The 8326-nt window shown below is 47.9% G+C and overlaps 1 non-coding gene across 1 annotated transcript; it reads left to right on the forward strand.

Annotated features, from left to right (window-relative positions):
- The first annotated feature begins 7848 nt into the window (after window positions 1-7848).
- On the forward strand, window positions 7849-7919 carry TRNAG-GCC (transfer RNA glycine (anticodon GCC)). Its single transcript has one exon. It is a non-coding gene; the product is annotated as a tRNA-Gly (tRNA).
- The last annotated feature ends 407 nt before the right edge of the window (window positions 7920-8326 follow it).

Consider the following 8326-nt stretch of genomic DNA (forward strand, 5'->3'; position numbering starts at 1 on the left):
AAGACAGAAAGGACCTGGAAAGCGCATCCGCTTTGATGTTCTTGTCTGCCGGCTGGAAATGGAGAACAAAATCAAAGAGAGCAAAGATTAAAGACCATCTGGCTTCTGGCTTGTTGTGGATTTAGACTCTGTGTGGACTGCAAATAGGCCAAGTTCTTGTGGTCTGTATAGATAATTACGGGATGAACCGCTCCTTCAAGTAGAAAGCACCACTCCTTCAAATCCAATTTTATCGCCAAGAGTTCTCGATCGCCTATCCAGTAGTTGCGTTCTGGAACCTAGAAGACTTTGGAAAAGAAAACCCATGTTACCATACGCCCTGTAGGAGATTTCTGAGTAAGGATGGCACCAGCCCCAGAGGAGGAATCATTTATTACTGTCATGTCGATGCAACATTGGAGCTGAAGAAAATGCCCGTTTTAAGGAAGAAAAGGCGCTGTCAGCCTCCGGAGTCCATACCTTAGGGTTAGCACCCTTATGGGTCAGGGCGGAAATGGGAGCTGTCCAGGAGGAGAAATGTGGGATGAACTGGCTGTAGTAATTTGCGAATCCCAGAAACTGCTGGATAGCTTTCAAGCCATCAGGGCACGGCCACTTCAGGACGGTGGACACTTTCTTGGGATCCATTCTCAGTCCGGTCTCAGAGATGATGTATCCTAAGAATGAGGTTTGCTCAAAGACGCAGTTCTCAAACTTAGTGTAAAAATGGTTCTTCCTCAATCTCAGCAAGACATGGTGTGGTGGACATCCCTCTTGTGTGTGGGCAGATGAGGGAGAACACCAGTATGTCATCCAGGTAAACCGCAACACTAGAGTAGAGAGGAACCCGGAAAATATCATTTACCAGTTCTTGTAAGACTGCTGGGGCATTGCAGAGCCCAAATGGCATTATACAATACTCATAATGGCCATCCCTGGTGTTTAAGGCAGTCTTCCATTCATCCCCCTGCCATATTTGGATCAGGTTAAATGCTAGATCTAGCTTAGTTAAGACTCTGGAACCACTGAGATGATCAAACAACTCCGAGATGAGGGGCAGAGGATACTTATTCTTGATTGTAATCTAGTTGAGACCCCTATAGTCAATACGGGGACAGAGTGAACCATCCTTCTTTTTAAGAAAGAAGAATCCTGCTCCAGCTGGGGCTGATGACTTCCAGATAGATCCCCTGGCATGGTTCTGTTTGATATATTCGGACATGGCTCGAGTCTCTGCCTAGAAAAGACAGTAGATATGGCCTCGAGGAGGAGAAGAACCAGGAAGATCTATAGGATGGTCATAAAGCCTGTGTGGTGATAGCATCTCTGACTCCTTCTTATCGAAGACGTCAGCAAAGGTCCAGTAAAAAGGAGGCAGGCCCTATAAATTTCATGGAGTAGCAAGAGATTGAGACGGATGAATGGGGAGAAGGAATTTTCTCATGACATTAAGGACCCCAATGCTGTATCTCTTCGAATCTCCAATTCAAGACAGGCTTGTGTACACATAGCCAAGGCAGATCCAGGAGCAGAGGCTGGGACAGACCTGGTAGTACATAAAAGAGCTCTTCTCCGAGTGCAACATTCCTACTCAAAGTTCCACAGGCTCGGAGATCAGAGAACAGTTTTTCATAGAGGTCTCCCATCCACTGAAGATACCACCAATGGACTGTGGATGTGTAGAATGGGAATCTGATACTGATCCACCATGGCCTGTTGTATAAAATTTCCTGCGGAACCAGAGTCCAGATAGGCTCATTCAATGAAACGGGTGTTGCCACAGGAAACAGATATTGACAGAGTCAGCGGAGGAGAGGAGTATCATCAGGCTGCAACAGGCAGTTAGGGCATGCTACGCCAGGCTGCTATGGCACTCTATACCAGGCTGTTATGGCACCGTGCACCAGTCTGTTTGGGCATGCTGGTCCAGACTGTTATGGCACTTTATGCCAGTCTGTTATGGAACTCTACACAAGGCTGTTATGGCATTCTACATGAGGCTTTTATGGCACTGTGCACAAGGCAGTTAGGGCAGGCTGCATCAGGTTGTTATGACACTCTACACCAGGCTGTTATGGCACTGTGCACCAGGCAGTTAGGGCACGCTGCACCAGGCTGTTAAAGCATGCTGTACTAGGCCATTATGACACTCTACACCAGGCTGTTATGGCACCCCCAGCACCCTCTAACCAAATAATCATCTCTCCTTCCCTCTTACCTCCCACCTAACCTCATCTGCAGACCTGTTCCTCAACTTCAGATCTATCCAACCAAAACACAAAACAAGCCGGACACGCTCCTTCTCCCACCTGCTGTCCCTCTCTCTGCTTCTCCTGATTGCTGGTGACATATCTCCCAATCCTGGACCCCCACAACTTACACCTCCCACCAATTCCCCCTCATATCGCTTCCAACCAACTGCAAATGACCGCAACCTCTCCTACACAAAACCTGTGCCCCTGACTCCCACCTCACTGCTCCCTCTCTCTGGAGCAGTCTGGAACGCCCGCTCTGTCTGCAACAAGCTCCACTTTGTCCACGACCTCTTTACATCTCATCATCTCACCTTCCTGTGCATCACATAGACATGGTTGACACCTTTCAACACTGCCTTCCCTGCTGCGCTGTGTTACGGTGGCCTCCACTTCATTCACACTCCTTGCCCTGGTAACAGACATGGTGGAGAAGTGTGTCTTCTCCTTTCTACCAACTGCACCTTTAGCCCTATCCCCCCTCTACCCTCCCTTATTCTCCCTTCTTTTGAAGTCCACTCTGTCCGCATCTACTCTCCCTCCAACCTCCACGTGGCTGTCATATACGAACTCCGTGACCAGTCACTGCCTTTATTGATCAATTCTCCACCTGGCTTCTTTACTTTCTCTCTGCTGACATTCCCACAATCATCATGGGCGATTTCAACATCCACACTAACACTCACCAGCCAGTCAGCAGCATCCAAACTCTTGTCACTTACATCATCCTTTGGACTTACTCAGTGGTCCTCCTCAGCCACCCACACAGACGGACACAAACTAGACCTCATCTTCACCCGACTCTGTTCCCTTTCTAACCACACAACCTCCCCCCTACCCCTCTCTGACCACCATCTACTCAGTTTCTCAGCCCTGTCCTCCTCACCTGTCACCCATGCCCAGCAATTAGCACACCCCCGCAGAAACCTTGCACATCTAGACACTTACACACTCTCTGACTCTATTCTACCACTGACATCCATATCTTCACTCCACAACACAGACAGCGCCACTGCTTTCTACAATGCCACTCTCGCATCAGCTATTGACTCTATCGCCCCTCTTGTGTATGGCAAAGCGCAATGAGTCAATAGGCAACCCTGGCACAGCAACCTCATTAAACAGCTTTGTCAAGCGTCCAGGGTCGCGGAGCGGCATTAGAAGAAAACACATTCGCAAGATGACTTCACTGCATTCAAACAAGCAATACTCGCATCCAAATCAACCCTCACCTCTGTTAAACAGGCCTACTTCACAACCCTCATATCTTCCTTATCCTACAACCCCAAACCGTTATTCAACACTTTCAACTCTCTCCGCCACCCTCCACTGCCTCCCCCGACCTCCATCATCTCTGCTGAGGAGTTTGCCACACACTTCAAAAACAAGATTGACCAAACACGGCAAGTCTTTTTGGTCTGATCGCCACAACCCCTTTGTTTCCCAGAACATTGCCCTTCCCCCATAACCTCCCTTTCCAACATCACGGAAGGAGACCTCACTTGTCTCCTCTCCAAATCACACCTCACCACTTGTGCACTCCATCCCACCTCCTCCCCAACCTTACCCCCACACTCATCCCATCCTTAACCAATCTCTTCAACCTATCACTAACTTATGGTACTTTCCCCGCTGCCTTCAAACATGCCATAATCACGCCCATCCTCAAAAAGCCATCCCTCGACCCAACCGCCTTGTCCAGCTACCGCCCTATATCGCTCCCATTTGCCTCCAAACTCCTTGAGCAACACGTTCACGCTGAACTTTCCTCTCACTTCTCATCTAACTCTCTCTTCGACAACTGACAATCTGGATTCCACCCCCACCATTCCACCGGAACTGCCCTTACCAAAATTACTAATGACTTACTTACAGCCAAAGCTAACAGACAATTCTCTGTACTCCTTCTTCTTGACCTGTCCTCTGCCTTCGATACAGTCGACCACTGCCTCCTACTACAGATCCTCTCTTCCTTTGGCGTCAAAGACCTTGCCCTATCCTGGATCTCCTCATGCCTTTCTAATCGCACATTTAGCGTCTCCCACTCCCACACTATCTCCTCACCCCGCCCCCTCTCTGTTGGAGTCCCTCAAGGCTCTGTCCTTGGACCTCTACTGTTCTCAATATATACCCTTGGCCTGGGATTGCTCATGGCTTCCAGTACCATCTGTACGCTAATGACACCCAGATCTACCTCTCTGGCCCAGATGTCACCTCTCTGCTGTCCAGAATCCCAGCATGTCTATCAGCCATATCCTCCTTTTTCTCCTCTTGTTTCCTCAAGCTCAATGTGGACAAAACTGAACTCATCATCTTTTCCCCATCTTGCATATCTTCCCCACCTGATCTTTCTATCACAATAAATGGCATCACACTTTCCCCTGTACAGACAGTCTACTGCCTTGGAGTAACCCCTGACTCTGCCCTGTCCTTCAAACCCCACATCCAAGCCCCCGCCACCTCCCGTTGCCTCCTGCTCAAAAATATTTCCAGAATCCATCCTTTCCTCAACCCTCAATCTACTAAACTGCTTGTGCATGCCCTCATCATCTCCCACCTCGACTACTGCAACATCCTCCTCTGTGGCCTACCTGCTAACACTCTCGTACTGCTCCAATCCATCCTCAACTCTGCTGCGCGACTGGTCCATCTCTCTCCTCGCTACTTCTCTGCTACCCCCCTTTGCAAATCACTTCACTGGCTTCCAATTGCCCAGCGTATCCAGTTCAAACTACTAACATTGACCTACAAAGCCATCCACAACCTCTCTCCTCCGTACATCTCTGAACTTATCTCCCAATATATTCCCTTATGTAATCTCCGGTCCTCCCAAGATCTCCTTCTCTCCTCCACACTTATCCGTTCCTCACCCAATCGCCTCCAAAATTTCCCCCGAATATCCCCCGTCCTCTGGAATTCTGTGCCTCAACACGTCCAATTAGCCTCCACATTTGGATCCTTCAGACGGAATCTGAAAACCCATCTCTTCAAACAAGCTTACAGCCCGCCATGACCTTGCCCCAACCTACTGTCTCCTTCCCCGTTCCTGGAGAATGTAAGCCCACAAGGGCAGGGTCCCCTTCTCTCTGTACCAGTCTATCATTGTTAGTTTGTTTACTGTAAGTGATATCTGTATTTGGTATGTAACCCCTTCTTATGTACAGCGCCATGGAGTCAATGGCGCTATATAAATAAATAATAATAATAATAAAAATACTGTAAATATTCTGTGCAATTTAAAGCTCATTTAAATTACAAAAAGTAATCAACCCCAACTACCATTACCCCAATTGCCATCACATCAGGACAATCTGGAAGAGCCAGGCAAAACGCCAGAATTGGCATGTCTAATGTGATGTGCCACTTCTGGGGCAGCTGTGGGATAGTATTTTTAGGCTGGCAAGGGCCCAATAACCAGGGACCTTCCCATCCTGATAACATAAGCCCGCAGCTGTCTGCTTTACCTTGGCTGGTTATATACAGTAGGGGGACCACGCGTAATTTTTACAATTACTTATTTATTTAATAAGTTAAATAAGGCTAAACACCATTTAGTGACACTTGAAAAGCAATAAAGGGTACAAGTATATTATATGTAGGGGGCTTGTGACATTATATATCTACAGAACATCTTGCTATTCTAGCTATCTATTATTTATCTATTTATATACCGCATTTTTCGGACTATAAGACGCACCTAGGTTTTAGAGGAGGAAAATAGAAAAACATTTAGTCAAAACATGTGGTCATGATGTACTGTTATGGGGGAGGGGGTCTGCTGCTGACACTGGTATAGGGCTAATGTCCCCCAATTCTTTTTATATCCTCCATCCTGGTATATATGGCCCCTCCTTCCTGTTACAGTATACGTGGCCCCCATCCCCATCCTGGTATACCTGGCCCCCATCCCTATCCTGGTATGCATAGAACCCCTCATCCCCATCCTGGTGTGCATGACACCCCTGATCCCCATCCTGGTGTGCATGGCACCCCTCATCCCCATTCTGGTATGCATGGCACCTCTGATCCCCATAGTGGTGTGTATGGCACCCCTCATCCCCATCCTGATATGCATGGCACCCCAACCCACCATCTTGGTATGCATGGCATTCTTGATCCCCATCCTGGTATGTATGGCACCCTTCATCCCTCTCCCTGGTATGTATGGCATCCCTGATTCCCATCCTGGTATGCATGGCACCTCTGATCCCCATCCTGGTATGCATGGCATTCTTGATCCCCATCCTGGTATGTATGGCACCCTTCATCCCTCTCCCTGGTATGTATGGCATCCCTGATTCCCATCCTGGTATGCATGGCACCCCTGATCCCCATCCTGGTATGCATGGCATTCTTGATCACCATCCTGGTATGCATGGCATTCTTGATCCCCATCCTGGTATGCATGGCACCCCTGATCACCATCCTGGTATGCATGGCATTCTTGATCCCCATCCTGGTATGCATGGCACCCCTGATCCCCATCCTGGTATGCATGGCATTCTTGATCCCCATCCTGGTATGCATGGCACCCCTGATCCCCATCCTGGTATGCATGGCATTCTTGATCCCCATCCTGGTATGCATGGCATTCTTGATCCCCATCCTGGTATGCATGGCACCCCTGATCCCCATCCTGGTATGCATGGCATTCTTGATCCCCATCCTGGTATGCATGGCACCCCTGATCACCATCCTGGTATGCATGGCATTCTTGATCCCCATCCTGGTATGCATGGCATCCCTCATCCCTTTTCCTGGTATTCTTGGCACCCCCTATCCCATGCTGCACACACACAAAAAAACTGTCTACTGACCTTTCTTCCCTGTGTTCCAGCGCTGCGTCCTGCTCTGCTGTCAGCACAGCATGTCACAGTGTGTGCATGGGGAGCTGTGACCATTTATTTTCCCTAATAGCGTTCACACTGTACCCGCTGCGTGGCTCCTGCAGCAACCGGCGGTCTGTGTGCCCACTATTAAAGTGCATGAATATTCACTACAACCCATGGGTGTGGGTTGTAGTGAATATTCATGGACTTTCATATCGGGCACACAGACCGCAGAGCAGCAGGAGTCGCGCTGTAGGTACAGTGTGTGCGCTATTAAGGAAAATGAATATTCATTGCTCTCCACGTCCATGGCTGTGGGGAGCAGTGAATATTCATTTTCTTTAGTAGCGGGCACAGCGTAGGCTGCAGCAGGCGGCTCCTGCCTCCTGTGCCCGCTCCTCCGCCACTGCCGCTCCCCCCACCACCCACAGCCACCATATACAGCCATACATTCGGACTATAAGACGCAACCCCCACTTTCCTCTCAAATTTTGGAGGAAAAAAGTGCATCTTATAGTCCGAAAAATACGGTATGTGTCTATTCTGATGGTTCTGGCTGTGAATTTACTGTACTTGGCTGATGAAATTTCATCCTTGAGATGTGTGCGTAAAAAAAAACCCGACATAGAATAACATTGGTCAGAGTGGCATCTGATGTTTTGTCGAATCACACTTGGGCGGAAAATACAATGGTGGGCATCGGGCCAAATGCTGAACTTTTCATGCAGTGACTCCTTATAGGAATGATTTCATATATATGCACATGTTTAGGTCACTAAGCATGCCGAGCATTGGTGGTTCAGTGGTAGAATTCTCGCCTGCCACGCGGGAGGCCCGGGTTCGATTCCCGGCCAATGCAGGATACATTTTTTTTTTTTTCTAAAATTTTTGACAGTTTTAGTAAGAAGATTTCAGAAAATAGTTCATAAATATAAACACCAAAAAGATTAGGACCATTTATGAGCTATTTTCCTGTAGCCGTCTGTTTGATTTTCAATGGGATTTACTCATATAACCCTACAAGAAGTGCAAAGTCAAGTGAGTGCTCTGTCTTCGTAGGATTCCCAGGACTTAACTTTTCTACTGTGATATGTTGAAGCTTGCAGAACCACGACTTAATCCGAAAGTTCAAAGATTGAGGATCCAAAAAGATTTAGAGAGTCCCAAAAGCAAAGTTTTTAGTTTTTTTTTTCTCCGTTGCTCGGATAATTACCTTTCTTGATGAATTTCGTCACCAACAGTTAATTGTTAGAAGCGATATGCTAA

The sequence above is a fragment of the Phyllobates terribilis genome, unplaced genomic scaffold (assembly GCF_046119375.1).
Source record: "Phyllobates terribilis strain yellow unplaced genomic scaffold, ASM4611937v1 Scaffold_11__3_contigs__length_659146591, whole genome shotgun sequence".
In the NCBI taxonomy this organism is placed as follows: domain Eukaryota; kingdom Metazoa; phylum Chordata; class Amphibia; order Anura; family Dendrobatidae; genus Phyllobates; species Phyllobates terribilis.